Here is a 16,161-nt window from a genome sequence, read left to right as displayed (position 1 = left end):
GTGTGCCACCGAAAACCACTGTGTAATACTGGGCCTTTTTTTGGGGGTAAATTCTCCCTTTTAAAAAAAAAATAATTAGTGGGAGATAAATATTGGCAAGTCTGCTTGAGTGCTGCTCCTGTGTGTGCCATATGTCTCAAATTATTGGGGCACAGAAAGCCTAGTGTGTAACATTGGGCCTGATTTTCCTTTCAGTGTCAGGCACCTGTAAAGGTATATATAAATCCTACAGAAGTTTGAGTTCACCTTATAAGTTGTTTTACAGTAACAAATAGCGTTACTTTGGTTACGTTTTGCAAACAATGAGGAAGTCTAGTGGAAGAGGTCGTGGCCGTGGGCGGTCATTGTCAGCTGGTAATGATGGTAGTGGTGGTGGAGCATCAGGTGGTCGTGGTAAAAGCAGTACAGCACCTAAGTCTCGAGTTGTTGAGCCAAAAACGTCATCTGCCTACACAAGGCCTCGAACGCTCTCTTTTCTGGGAGTAGGAAAACCACTTTTGAAGCCGGAGCAGGAGGAACAAGTATTGGCTTTCATTGCTCACTCTGCCTCTAGCTCTTTCGCCTCCTCCTCGGAAAGTGCCAAATGTCAGAGCAGTGCATCATCAGTGGATGCTCCCGGTCAGGAACAAGTCGCTTCCTTGTGTCCTTCACCCAGAACAACAGTGAAGGATGCGTCAGTCGACACAACAGGTTACTCCATGGAGCTCTTTACACATACCGTTCCTGGGTTAGACAGTGAAACAGTTAACAGGCCATGCCCATTAGAAGTTGAATTGGACATGGAGTGCACAGATGCACAGCCACAGCCAGATTACTATGCTGTTCCTTTGACTCAGACCAGAACATTGCCCTCGCAGTGTACTGAGGCAGAATCAAACCCAGCGGAGACTATGGTGCCCCGTCACGAACGCTATACCACCGGCTTACACGGTGACACAGACGAAGTTGCACACGACATAGAAGAGGAGGTCATAGATGACCCAGTTGTTGACCCCGATTGGCAGCCATTGGGGGAACAGGGTGCAGGCGGCAGTAGTTCAGAAGCAGAGGAGGTGGAGCCGCAGCAGGCATCAACATCACAACAGGTTCCATCTACCGTGCCCGTATCTGGCCAAAAACGCGTGGCAAAACCAAAACCTGTTGGAGGACAGCGTGGCCATCAGGTTAAAGAAGCTCAGTCTGCAATGCCTGAAAAGTTATCCGATAGTAGAAAGAGTGCAGTCTGGCATTTTTTTAAACAACATCCAAATGATCAGCGCAAAGTCATCTGTCAAAATGTTCAACTACCTTAAGCAGAGGTCAGAATCTTAAAAGTCTAAATACAAGTTGCATGCATAGACATTTATCCACCATGCATTTGCAAGCCTGGAATAACTACCAAATGTCCCTAAAGGTTGCAGCACCCTCGGCCATTTCCCACACCACCGGCAGTATCTGTGCAGCTTTTGTCGCCAGGCCAAAGCTGTCAGGGAATCACCAGGTTTGCAGTAGGAAACACTGCATGTAGGGCACCGGCAAGAATACCATCTCCAACCCTCTCTCACTCACCCATGTCCACCGGCACCACCGCTAGTTCCACGATCTCCAGCTCTTCAGTCCAGCTCACCCTACATAAGACTCTTGTTAGGAAAAGGAAGTACTCATCCTCGCATCCGCGTACACAGGGTTTGAACGCCCACATTGCTAGACTAATCTCATTAGAGATGATGCCCTACCGGTTAGTTGAAAGCGAAGATTTCAAAGCGCTGATGGACTACGCTGTACCACGCTACGAGCTACCCAGTCGGCACTTCTTTTCTAGAAAGCCATCCCAGCCCTCCAACAGCATGTTAAAGACCGCATCGTCCATGCACTCAGGCAGTCTGTGACTACAAAGGTGCACCTGACAACAGATGCATGGACCAGTAGGCATGGCCATGGATGTTACGTGTCCATCACGGCACACTGGGTGAATGTGGTGGATGCAGTGTCCACAGGGGACAGCAATATTGGGACAGTTTTGCCTAGTCCACGGTCAAGGAAAGAGTTGGCTGTATGCGTTCGCCCCCCCTCCTCCTCTTCCTCCTCCTCATGCAGAAGCGAGAGCTCGTCCACACACCGCAGTCGCACATCCACTCCATCCGCAGCTGCCACTGTTGCACACCTGGTGTGCCATTATGGGACAGCTAGTGGCAAGCATCAGCAGGCTGTATTGGCAATGAAGTGTTTGGGCGACAACAGACACACCGCGGAAGTTCTGTCCGAGTTCTTGCAGAATGAAACTCAGTCATGGCTGGGCACTGTACATCTTGAGGCAGGCAAGGTTGTGAGTGATAACGGAAGGAATTTCATGGCTGCCATAGCCCTTTCCCAACTGAAACACATTCCTTGCCTGGCTCACACCTTAAACCTGGTGGTGCAGTGCTTCCTGAAAAGTTACCCGGGGTTACCCGACCTGCTCCTCAAAGTGCGCCGACTTTGCTCGCATATCCGCCGTTCGCCCATACACTCCAGCCGTATGCAGAACTATCAGCGGTCTTTGAACCTTCCCCAGCATCGCCTAATCATCGACATTTCAGCAAGGTGGAACTCCACACTGCACATGCTTCAGAGACTGTGCGAACAGAGGCGTGCTGTTATGTTTTTGTGGGAGGATACACATACACGGGCAGGCAGTTGGATGGCAGACATGGAGTTGTCAGGTGTGCAGTGGTCGAAGCTACAAGACCTGTGTCAAGTCCTTCAGTGTTTTGAGGAATGCACATGGCTGGTTAGTGCAGACAACGCCATAATAAGCATGAGCATCCCCCTAATGCGTCTGCTGATGCAAAGTTTGACGCACATAAAGGAGCAGGCGTCTGCAGCCGAGGAAGAGGAAAGCCTTGATGACAGTCAGCCATTGTCTGGTCAGGGCCGTGTAGAGGACGCGGTAGCGGGCGAAGAGGAGGAGGAGGACGAGGAGGATGATGGGGATGAGTACTTTTTGAATGAGGAAGCTTCTCCTGGGCCAACAGAAGTTAGTGGCGTTGCAAGGCTGGGTTCTGTTTTTTTAAGGGAGACAAGTGACGTAGATTTGCCTGTAACAGCCCCTCCAACCAGCACAACCGCAGATTTGACAACTGGAACTTTGGCCCACATGGCGGATTATGCCTTACGTATCCTCAAAAGGGACACACGCATTATTAAAATGATGAGCGATGACGATTATTGGTTGGCCTGCATCCTTGACCCTCGCTATAAAGGCAAATTGCAAAATATTATGCCACATGAGAACCTCGAACAAATATTAGCAACCAAACAAGCTACTCTTGTAGACCGTTTGATTCAGGCATTCCCAGCACACAGCGCGGTGATGGTTCTCAGTCTCACACAAGCTGCAGGGGGCTACATGGCAGAGGTGTTAGAGGTGCACAAATCAGAAGTGGCGTTGGACAGAGGGGTTTTCTGACCAGGTTGTGGAGTGATTTCGCAATGACCGCAGACAGGACAGGTACTGCAGCATCTATTCAAAGTGACAGGAGACAACATTTGTCCAGTATGGTTACTAACTATTTTTCTTCCCTTATCGATGTTCTCCCTCAACCGTCATTCCCATTTGATTACTGGGCATCAAAATTAGACACCTGGCCTGAATTGGCAGAATATGCGTTGCAGGAGCTTGCTTGCCCAGCAGCTAGTGTGCTATCAGAAAGAGTATTCAGTGCTGCTGGTTCAATATTAATATTAACCGAAAAAAGGACTCGTCTGGCTACCCAAAATGTGGATGATCTCACCTTCATTAAAATGAACCACTCCTGGATTTCAAATTACTTTGCCCCACCTTTCCCGGCTGACACCTAGCTTTCCTATAAAAAGGTCTTGCTTGTGGACTGGTCTTACTGAGTGTTCCAATCTGTTAATTTGCAGCAGCTGTTTGTCCAGCATACGACATGTTTACACCTCCCCCAATGGGAAAAATCCCCCCACGGGGCCGTTGTCTCGCCACTTGGCGCAAGCACCCGTTACAGTGCTGATTGTCTGAAGAGGTGGGTGTGCCCGCTTTTGGTCGACGGCACTGCCACTGGGTCCCTCATAGTACAATGTAGTGTGTCTGGCGGTGGTGGTGCGCACCCAACGTCAACCCCCAGCTCAAACTGTGCTCTACCACGTGCAAAATTATCTCGCACAGCTCCACCAATGTTTAGTCTATGCACTGACATCATTCAATGCGTGGCACTGACAAACAATACCAATTTGTTTGCATCTATGATGCTAGTTAAAGTAGTCTGGGTCAGTGTCCTATATTGACACCAGTAAATACTAATTTACTGCCAAATTACTTTGTCATAAACTCTGCAGTTGAGCCCACCCCTGTACCTAAGCATGACACCCTTTTTTTTACTTATAGTTGTTTTGCGAGACATTAACATCTATTTATTTTTTTGGAGTACTAACTGTGTCAGACACTCCTTGCAATACTCCTCCACTGACCACAATGCTGCCTGCCTGTGCATCCATGTAACCGATATAAAACTGCCATGAGCCTATTGTTTGTTATTTTAGGCCTTTGATAGCCTGTCTGCGGTCCCTACTTGCATTACTCCTCCACTGACCACAATGCTGCCTGCCTGTGCATCCATGTAACCGATGTAAAACTGCCATGAGCCTATTGTTTGTTATTTTAGGCCTTTGATAGCCTGTCTGCGGTCCCTACTTGCATTACTCCTCCACTGACCACAATGCTGCCTGCCTGTGTATCCATGTAACCGATGTAAAACTGCCATGAGCCTATTGTTTGTTATTTTAGGCCTTTGATAGCCTGTCTGCGGTCCCTACTTGCATTACTCCTCCACTGACCACACTAATGCTGCCCGTTTACCCCTGGAACCTATTTTACAGTGCATAGAGCCTATTTTTTATTTTATTTAATATTAATAAAGCCATGATGGACTACGCTGTACCACGCTATGGGCTACCCAGTTGACAATTCTTTTGCGAGAAAAGCCTTCCCACCCCTCCACCAGCATGTAAAAGACCGCATTGTCCATGCACTATGTCAATCTGTGAGTCCAAAGGTACACCTGACAACAGACACATGGACCTGTAGGCATGGCCACGGAAGGTTACATGTCCTTTGTGGCGCAATGGGTTAATGTATTGGATGCATGGTCCACACAGGGGACAGCCTGGTAAGTCTGTCTGCAGTCCCTAATTCAAGTTGTCCTCAAATGAATAAATCTGAGCTTCAACCTTCTGGCTCTCATAAAGTGCTGTTTTTTTTTTAAAAAAAGGGTGTTTAGGGCCTACTAACGGTGTCTGCCCCTGCCTGGTGTTTGTCCTCAACTGAATAAAGCTGAGCTTCAACCTTCTGGCTCTCATTAAGTGCTGTTTTTTTAAAAAAAATTGTGTTTAGGGCCTACTAACGGTGTCTGCCCCTCCCTGGTGTTTGCCCTCAACTGAATACAGCTGAGCTTCAACCTTCTGGCTTTTGGCCTATAGTATCAGATATTAAACTGCATTTGGCCTTCAACTTTGTTTACGGCCTACTAACGGTGTCTGCCCCTCCCTGGTGTTCACCTCAACTGAATACAGCTGAGCTTCAACCTTCTGGCTTTCGGCCTATAGTATCAGATATTAAACTGCATTTGACCTTCAACTTTGGTTACGGCCTACTAACGGTGTCTGCCCCTCCCTGGTGTTGAGTCTGACCTCAACTGAATACAGCTGAGCTTCAACCTTCTGGCTCTCATTAAGTGCTGTGTTTTTAAAAATTGGTGGTTAGGGCCTACTAACGGTGTCTGCCCCTCCATGTTGTTTGTCCTCAACTGAATAAAGCTGAGCTTCAACCTTCTGGCTTTTGGCCTACAGTAGCAGATATTAAACTGCATTTGGCCTACTAGTGTGGTTGGGCCCTTAAAACAGTGTCTGCTGCTCTTGGGTTTGCTACTCCACTGAACAAAGCAATGCCGCCTGTTTAGTCCTGTTACCAATTTTGAACTGCATTTAGCCTACTTTATTCTTTGGCCCTATATCTGTTTCCTCCTCATCCTGCCCATTGCCCAGCCACTGCTAGATGAGTCTGCTGGTACATTGACCTAGACCACTACATTCCCCTTGCACTCTACACAGCCAGAATCTGACCCTGCTGAAAGTAAGGTTCCCCTTCCCGCATGTTATACCACCTTACACAGGGACAAAGAGGAAGGTGCAGATGAAAGTGCAGGTTCCTTCATCAGGTGGGGGGGCATACTCGTTGGCGATGTCACGGGCACAGGGCCCCTTAGAGTACGCAAAAGTGTCGCTGCCGGTGGGAGGCGCCCCCGCCATGCAAACACACCACTGTACTTTGAGGGGCCCTGTGCCAGTGCCAATGCGAACGAGTGGGCCCCCCCTGCTTGCTCAGGATCACAGCACTTGCAACGTTGAAATACTTACCTCTCCCTGCTCCACCGCCGTGACGTAGTCCACATTTCCTGGGCCCACTAAAGCCTTGAACCAGCCCTACCCACCACAACTTTTGCCAAATGACCCCCAATTTCCTATGCCCAACTATTATTATAAAGTTAATTAAGATTGACAAGCTTCAGAAACAAGAATGGATGTTTTTGGCATTAAAATGGGCACTGTAGGTGTTTTCCTGGCCTCCACGCACTGCCGACTATGCTTCCCCATTGACTTGCATTGGGTTTCGTGTTTCGGTCGATCCCCAACTTTTAGCGATAATCGGCCGACTGCACTCGACTCGACTCAAGGCAATCTTGCCTTACGCAGGCGTGTACTATGGAGTACAGAGAATGAACTTCAATCCAATATTGCAGCCAGCATGCAGCCAGCAGGTAAGGAAAGGGTGAATCAAACACCCGAAAACCTCGCCCCTATGGCTGAAAATTGTTCCCTCCAAATTCAGGTGACAGAGTCCCTTTAAGTTGAGTGCTAGGTTTCTTACTTTTTATCTCTATGGTTTGGGAACCTAACCTTAGCACCTTCCTCTTCTATGTAGTGGTGCTCACCATTTTTTTCTATATTTGAAAACTATGACCTAGCCAGGAAGGTGAAAACTGGATTCAGCACAATGAGGTGAAGCTTTCGGTAGCATTGTCCTTTTTCGGATTAAAGAATTGCAAGTGATGCGATTTGAAGAAAAGTTCTTCTACCTTCAATTATCTTGTGGAACGATGTTTGCATCTTTCATTAGCATTCTATAAAAACTAATTTTACTCATTCTGTCACTGATAATTACATATAATTTTATAAGCCTATATAGTCAACGTGAATAACTAAGCAAAATGCATATTTGTAGCGGTACAACACGGCACTCGTACTATCATGCGAGTTAGGTGCTCAAGTAGGGGATCCAGCTCAAAGCAGTCCAAACAATAGAGAAACTTGGCACTCAAAAATATCTTTAGCGTGCATAGATATTCATTCAGTGTGCATCCATAGAGACAAAAGTTGAAAGTTTTTGGTCCACATTCGGACCTTCATCAGAACAATTTTACTGGATGCGAAGAGGAATCCTGAGTGTGTCCGCGACTCCTGTCGCCCTCCATGTGCGTGGAGGATGCACATTGAATAAATATCTATCCACGCTAAAGATATTTTTAAGCAAAACGCATAGTGAGTAGTGTAGTAATGGAAATAAAAGAGTTTATCAGAAGTTCGTGTAAAAGGTTAAGCCCAAAATCTAGTATATACCATTTTATTTATTATTAATTGCTTAAATAATGCCAACATATCCTGCAGCACTATACATAGATTATCACTGTTTTCCTTAGTCCCTGTCCCAGGTGGGAATCACAATCTTCTTTCACTGGCAAAAGAATGATGTTTAGCCAAAAGGCAGATTTTACATTGCGCGGCCTCCAAGAGAATGTGATTCCTGAATCGTCCGTTTGATAAATGGGAAACTAAATGGATGCCATTTTAGATTTTTATTTTCTATTTAGATTTTTGTCATAATTTAGATTGCAACATGGGAGAAAACAGCATAAAAAAGGATTTTATTTTTTATTTTTATCAATTTTGATAATTTTATCTATTTAGTGCCCTTTTAGGTTTCTTTGGAAATCCACATATATCTTTTCCTCTCATCTGCCTAATTTCCAATATGAGATTTAACACTTCAAGATAATGAAGGATACAAACTAGTGATTAATTTTTTTTCTTGAGCTCTAGAAAAACTGAAAATGAAATACTTAAACATTTATATCCAAATCTGCATCAATGAATAAATGACAGCAAGTAATTAGCAGGTTTTTGAAAAAGAACAGTCTAAAATATTTAGGCACTTGCTATTTCTAGACGGTTAATTGTGGAGTTATAGCTCATTTTCTAAAAAGTACAGCTATTAAATCATCTTTGTTTCAACATAATAGTTACAAAGGATTTAAATAGTTTAACATTTTCAAAGAACAAGTAAAAGCAACCTTTCTATGATATATTAAACAAGAATAAATAACGACTTTGTATATAGTTGATTTTAGAGCTAAATTTCACTTTTTAGACATATAGCTCAGAAGGTGGGGACAGTGACACTGGTGCTGATTGGGTGCAGTGCTCACAAGACGTAAGAACCTCACATAAGCCCCAGTAATGCGAGTGCTGGCTCAGCTGGAATAGCACCGTCATGGCGGGTGAGTGTAAGTGTTTTTAATTTAACGGAGGTAAACATTCAGATTGAGAAGGGATTGTCCTAGTAGTTGACATCCACTGAAATTAATCTGTCTAAAATTTGGTGACCATGTGTTTCTCAGTACACTATGTCCAATATTTCAAATTTGACAAGCACAAGTTTTTGGCACTTACTTTTTTCCAAAATGTATTAATTAATGTGGGCTATTGTTCTTTGTTAGTGGCCATTTTTGGTCAACACATTCTGCGTTTGTAAAAAAAAACACTAAAACAATCATACATTTTAAAAAAAATTTACCTTTTCAAATTTTTTATTTTTCTGTTTGTAATATATAACACTGCTCTTCATCAATTTTGCTGGTTACAAGATAACATGGGATATTTATAAATTTTGGTGTGCTGAATCCAAAAATCGCATCCATTTCCTCCAGTCACTTTAATTTTTTTTTGCAAAATGCTGTTTACTGAGGAACTCTTACAGTAATAACGTAACATTATATATAATTATAATATTTAGATTTGCTGAATAAGCAAAAAGAAATGCTGAGTATGCAGTTGGTATAGCTAATAGGAAAGCTGCATAATAAGCAGCTAAAAACTTATTGGGATTTGCTTGGATGCATCATTTTGCCGCCACCGGGAGTGAGACTCGGCTGTTCTCCAAGACTGTTGTAAATCTGGCCATTCTGTTTCCATTAACTGATTAATATTTCAACATTGATGTCAATTTATTTTCTTAACCTAAACCACATTTTGGAGGGTTTCAGCTTTCAAAAGAATAATTTATAAAACCAATGGATGAATTTAACGTCAGGTTATAAGCTTTTATTTACATAACATGGATAAGCGACATAACTTCGTTTAGGGAGTGTAGTAGTTATAGGTTATAAAAGTGGCCAGGGTAGCATTTACAGCTAATAAGGAAGGACAGTTTGGATGTTGCAGCTATTAAATTTGTCTATGAAAAAAATACTTCCTTTACAATATTATCTAATTGTAGCCTAATTTTCCTTTTTCACAATGGGTAATAGATGAAAAAGCTCCACACAATATGTTATTTCATTTGTACTGAGTACTGAAATACCCAATATAATGTATGGTTATAAACTGCTATTTAAATACATGACAAAACTCAGAAGGGCAGAAGAGCTGTTTGTAGTGCAGATTTTGCTGCAATGTTTTTCATTCAACTTTTTGCATTTGCAGATTCCATAAGATACTTGCACAGTATAAGCACCAGAAATAACCTCATTATGGAAATTACAACCTCTTAAATGGATGGTCTGTACTTTTACATTAATGGCCTATACATAGGATAGATCATCAATATCTGACCAGTGGGGGTGCAATGAATAGGGAGCAGATGTGCAGCACCTGGCCATATTCCACTATACTGTTGACGGAGCTGTGTACCTCTGAAACTGAGCACTTCTGTCCAATGCACAGCTGATCCACAGTGGTGCCTGGTTTCCCACCTCCCCAGATATTGATGATGACTTATCCTAAAGATACACCATCAATGTAAAAGTCCTGAACGACCCCTTTAAGGAATCCATTTAGGGGTGTAGTGAGCATTTTGACCTAACAGATATTTCATTACATTTTTTGAACTGGGATGTAAAAATGAAATGAAATTATTTTTTTCACAAAATATGTATTATTAGGTAAAAATTTTCCATATACTTTCATTTGGAAACAAAAAGTAAACCACAATTTGTTTTGAAAATGCTCAATAGTACAGCAATAGGCTACTTGTGGTCTTTAACTATAGCTTGTACACACGACAAGGCTCCAATGGAAAGGAGCGCTATTTGACTTTTTTGCTCACAAATTTTTTCTGGAAAGTTTTTTAACCCCTTCACCCCCAAGGGTGGTTTGCACGTTAATGACCGGGCCAATTTTTACAATTCTGACCACTGTCCCTTTATGAGGTTATAACTCTGGAACGCTTCAACGGATCTTGGCGATTCTGACATTGTTTTCTCGTGACATATTGTACTTCATGATAGTGGTAAAATTTCTTCGATATAACTTGCGTTTATTTGTGAAAAAAACGAATATTTGGCGAAAATTTTGAAAATTTCGCAATTTTCCAACTTTGAATTTTTATGCCCTTAAATCACAGACATATGTCATGCAAAATACTTAATAAGTAACATTTCCCACATGTCTACTTTACATCAGCACAATTTTGGAACCAAAATTTTTTTGGGTGACGGAGTTATAAGGGTTAAAAGTTGACCAGCAATTTCTCATTTTTACAACACCATTTTTTTTTAGGGACCACATCTCATTTGAAGTCATTTTGAGGGGTCTATATGATAGAAAATACCCAAGTGTGACACCATTCTAAAAACTGCACCCCTCAAGGTACTCAAAACCACTTTCAAGAAGTTTATTAACCCTTCAGGTGTTTCACAGGAATTTTTGGAATGTTTAAATAAAATTAAACATTTAACTTTTTTTCACTCAAAATTTGTTTCAGCTCCAATTTGTTTTATTTTACCAAGGGTAACAGGAGAAAATAGACCCCAAAATTTGTTGTACAATTCGTCCTGAGTACGCTGATACCCCATATGTGGGTGTAAACCATTGTTTGGGCGCAGGGCAGAGCTCGGAAGGAAAGGAGCGCCATTTGACTTTTCAATGCAAAATTGACTGGAATTGAGATGGGACGCCATGTTGCATTTGGAGAGCCCCTGATGTGCGTAAACATTGAAACCCCCCACAAGTGACACCATTTTGGAAAGTAGACCCCCTAAGGATCTTATCTAGATGTGTGTTGAGCACTTTGACCCAACAAGTGCTTCACAGAAGTTTATAATGCAGAGCCGTAAAAATAAAAATCATATTTTTTCACAAAAATGATCTTTTCGCCCCCATTTTTTTATTTCCCCAAGGGTAAGAGAAGAAATTAGACCACAAAAGTTGTTGTGCAATTTGTCCTGAGTACGACGATACCCCATATGTGGGGATAAACCACTGTTTGGGCACATAGCAGAGCTCGGAAGGGAAGGAGCGCTATTTTACTTTTCAATGCAAAATTGACTGGAATTAAGATGGGATGCCATGTTGCGTTTGGAGAGCCCCTGATGTGCCTAAACATTAAAAACCCCCACAAGTGACACCATTTTGGAAAGTAGACCCCCTAAGGAACTTATCTAGATGTGTTTTGATAGCTTTGAACCCCCAAGTGTTTCACTACAGTTTATAACGCAGAGCCGTGAAAATAAAAATTCCTTTTTTTTTTCACAAAAATGATTTTTAGCCCCCAGTTTTGTATTTTCACAAGGGTATCAGGATAAATTGGACCCCAAACTATGTTGTTCAATTTGTCCTGAGTACGCTGATACCCCATATGTGGGGGGAACCACTGTTTGGGCGCATGACAGAGCTCGGAAGGGAAGGAGCGCCATTTGGAATGCAGACTTAAATGGATTGGTCTGCAGGCGTCACGTTGCATTTGCAGAGCCCCTGATGTACCCAAACAGTACAAACCCCCCACAATTGACCCCATATTGGAAACTAGACCCCCCAAGGAACTTATCTAGATGTGTTGTGAGAACTTTGAACCCCCAAGTGTTTCACTACAGTTTATAATGCAGAGCCGTGAAAATAAAAATTCCTTTTTTTTTCACAAAAATGATTTTTTAGCCCCCAGTTTTGTATTTTCACAAGGGTACCAGGATAAATTGGGCTCCAAAAGTTGTTGTCCAATTTGTCCTGAGTACGTTGATACCCCATATGTGGGGGGGAACCACTGTTTGGGTGCATGACAGAGCTCGGAAGGGAAGGAGCGTCATTTGGAATGCAGACTTAAATGGATTGGTCTGCAGGCGTCACGTTGCATTTGCAGAGCCCCTGATGTACCCAAACAGTACAAACCCCCCACAAGTGACCCCATATTGGAAACTAGACCCCCCAAGGAACTTATCTAGATGTGTTGTGAGAACTTTGAACCCCCAAGTGTTTCACTACAGTTTATAACGCAGAGCCGTGAAAATAAAAATTCTTTTTTTTTTCACAAAAATGATTTTTTAGCCCCCAGTTTTGTATTTTCACAAAGGTATCAGGATAAATTGGACCCCAAAAGTTGTTGATCAATTTGTCCTGAGTACGCTGATACCCCATATGTGGGGGGGAACCACTGTTTGGGCGCATGACAGAGCTCGGAAGGGAAGGAGCGCCATTTGGAATGCAGACTTAAATGGATTGGTCTGCAGGCGTCATGTTGCATTTGCAGAGCCCCTGATGTACCCAAACAGTACAAACCCCCCACAAGTGACCCCATATCGGAAACTAGACCCCCCAGGAACTTATCTAGATGTGTTGTGAGAACTTTGAACCCCCAAGTGTTTCACTACAGTTTACAACGCAGAGCCGTGAAAATAAAAAATCTTTTTTTTCCCACAAAACTTATTTTTTGGCCCCCAGTTTTGTATTTTCCCAAGGGTAGCAGGAGAAATTGGACCCCAAAAGATGATGTCCAATTTGTCCTGAGTACGCTGATACCCCATATGTTGGGGTAAACCCCTGTTTGGGCACACGGGAGAGCTCTGAAGGGAAGGAGCACTGTTTTCCTTTTTCAACGCAGAATTGGCTGGAATTCAGATCGGATGCCATGTCCCGTTTGGAGAGCCCCTGATGTGCCTAAACAGTGGAAACCCCCCAATTATAACTGAAACCCTAATCCAAACACATCCCTAATCCTAGCCCCAACCCTAGCCCTAACCCTAGTCCTAACCCTTGCCCTAACCCTAACCCTAGCCCTAACTCTAGTCCTAACTCTAGCCCTAACCCTAGCCCCAACCCTAGCCCTAACCCTAACCCTAGCCCTAACCCTTGCCCTAACCCTAACTCTAGTCCTAACTCTAGCCCTAACCCTAACCCTAATGGGAAAATGGAAATAAATACATTTTTTAATTTTTTTATTTTTCCCTAACTAAGGGGGTGATGAAGGGGGGTTTGATTTACTTTTATAGTGGGTTATTTAGCAGATTTTTATGATTGGCAGCTGTCACACACTGAAAGACGCTTTTCATTGCAAAAAATATTTTTTGCGTTACCACATTTTGAGAGCTGTAATTTTTCCATATTTGAGTCCACAGAGTTATGTGAGATCTTGTTTTTTTGCGGGACGCGTTGACGTTTTTATTGGTAACATTTTCGGACACGTGACATTTTTTGATCGCTTTTTATTCCGATTTTTGTGAGGCAGAGTGATCAAAAACCAGCTATTCATGAATTTATTTTGGGGGAGGCGTTTATACCGTTCCGCGTTTGGTAAAATTGATAAAGCAGTTTTATTCGTCGGGTCAGTACGATTACAGCGATATCTCATTTATATCATTTTTTTATGTTTTGGCGCTTTTATACGATAAAAACTATTTTATAGAAAAAAATAATTATTTTGGTATCGCTTTATTCTCAGGACTATAACTTTTTTATTTTTTTGCTGATGATGCTGTATGGCGGCTCTTTTTTTGCGGGACAAGATGACGTTTTCAGCGGTACCATGGTTATTTATATCAGTCTTTTTGATCGCGTGTTATTCCACTTTTTGTTCGGCAGTATGGTAATAAAGCGTTGTTTTTTGCCTCGTTTTTTTTTTTTTTTCTTACGGTGTTTACTGAAGGGGTTAACTAGTGGGGCAGTTTTATAGGTTGGGTCGTTACGGACGCGGCGATACTAAATATGTGTACTTTTATTGTTTTTTTTATTTTATTTAGCTAAAGAAATGTATTTATGGGAATAATTTTTTTTTTTTTTTCTTTATTTAGGATATTTTTTTTATTTTTTTTTTACACACATGTGGGGAATTTTTTTTAAACTTTTTTACTTTGTCCCAGGGGGGGACATCACAGATCATTGATCTGGCAGTGTGCACAGCACTCTGCCAGATCTGTGATCTGCTGTGCAGGGCTGCAGGCTTACCAAGTGTCTGCTCTGAGCAGACACTCGGTAAGCCACCTCCCTCCCTGCAGGACCCGGATGCCGCGGCCATCTTGGATCCGGGACCTGCGGCGAGGAGGGAGGTAGGAGACCCTCAGAGCAACGCGATCACATCGCGTTGCTCCGGGGGTCTCAGGGAAGCCCGCAGGGAGCCCCCTCCCTGCGCGATGCTTCCCTATACCGCCGGTACACCGCGATCATGTTTGATCGCGGTGTGCCGGGGGTTAATGTGCCGGGGGCGGTCCGTGACCGCTCCTGGCACATAGTGCCGGATGTCAGCTGCGATATGCAGCTGACACCCGGCCGCGATCGGCCGCGCTCCCCCCGTGATCGCGGCCGATCTGCTATGACGTACTATCCCGTCGAGGGTCAGATAGGCCCAGGTCACCTCGACGGGATAGTACGTCAAAGGTCACAGAGGGGTTAAGCACCATGTAACATTTATAGTGCCTCTGAGGAAACAGTACAGTGGAAGCCCTCAAGAAGTAATCCAATTTTGATAACTACACCACTCAAATTATTCATTATTGGTTGCAGTGAACATTTTCACCCAACAGGTGTTTTTCAGAAATGAATACACAGCAGTTTGTACAAAGCAAATATTACATTTCCACAAATAATCCATTTCATTGCCCATTATGCTTTGTTCAGTTGGTGCCCATCAATGCAAACATCATACATAGTGTTGTCTTGTGTACAACAATATCACGCTTGTGGATATAAACCGCTGTTTGAGAACACTGCAGAGATGAAAGGGAAGGACCTCCATTTGGCTTTTGAAGATCATATATTTGATGTTTTTGTTTTTCTGCAGGTCAATTTTGCAAAGTCTCCAAGGCATCGCTCATGAAATTTAACATTTTAATAAAACAGGTATGCAAAATTTGGGTTTATGAAATTGTTCCAAATCCAATGACTGTTTCTTATGTTTTCTTACTCCCTGATTAAAAAAATACTTCTATTTTTAACCACCAGGTATGAATTTTGCACAAAACGTGTGTGAAATTACATACAAGTGAGATGAACAAGATTTTTTTTTTATTGCAGCCAAAAATGCACACAGTATTATAAAATGTATTGAACATTCTTTCTGCAACTGTATTGGAAATTAATTCTTGCCCCTTTTCCTTTTCTCTTCAAAGCGTCTCTTGATACTGTTTCTCTTAAAGAAGGCCTGGAGATTTTCTATATGAAGCATCTAGCATTAGTCCCCCATCATGTTCACATTACATCTATCTTAGTTCCATCACCTTGAAGTCCTGATAAAATATTTCTCCTTCCTCTTTACTAACAGCACCAAGGTTTTTAGCAAAGTAGTCCAAATGGGAACGTAAAAAAGGTAACTTCAAATTCATCAGGCAACCCAAGGCTTTGCAACTTTTCAGCACGTTCTCCATGATGGACTTACATTTTGGATCGTTGTTGTTACCTACAAATTTCTACACAGCTTTTTTAAAGAATCCCAAGCCCTTAGCCCTTTTCTCCACGGCTTTCATTTTTGTTTGAACACGTCTTCCTTCATGAGTTTCACAAAAGTATTGAGGCAAGCATATTACAGTAAATAATAAATAGCATGTGTCCTAAATGGAGAAAAAATCCAATATGCAGAAAGGACTGATG

General features: G+C 42.8%; 1 long non-coding RNA gene across 1 annotated transcript in view; it reads left to right on the top strand.

Moving 5' to 3' along the window:
* Positions 1 to 15,580, top strand: part of LOC143793931 (uncharacterized) — a 45,933-nt gene extending 30,353 nt beyond the window's left edge. The window contains exons 2-3 of the long non-coding RNA XR_013220339.1: positions 15,356 to 15,414; positions 15,517 to 15,580. This is a non-coding gene — a long non-coding RNA (uncharacterized LOC143793931). The remainder of the gene's footprint in view (positions 1 to 15,355; positions 15,415 to 15,516) is intronic.
* The last annotated feature ends 581 nt before the right edge of the window (positions 15,581 to 16,161 follow it).

Source organism: Ranitomeya variabilis, chromosome 1 (assembly GCF_051348905.1).
Source record: "Ranitomeya variabilis isolate aRanVar5 chromosome 1, aRanVar5.hap1, whole genome shotgun sequence".
NCBI lineage: Eukaryota > Metazoa > Chordata > Amphibia > Anura > Dendrobatidae > Ranitomeya > Ranitomeya variabilis.
This window is presented reverse-complemented; position numbering and strand designations above follow the sequence as displayed.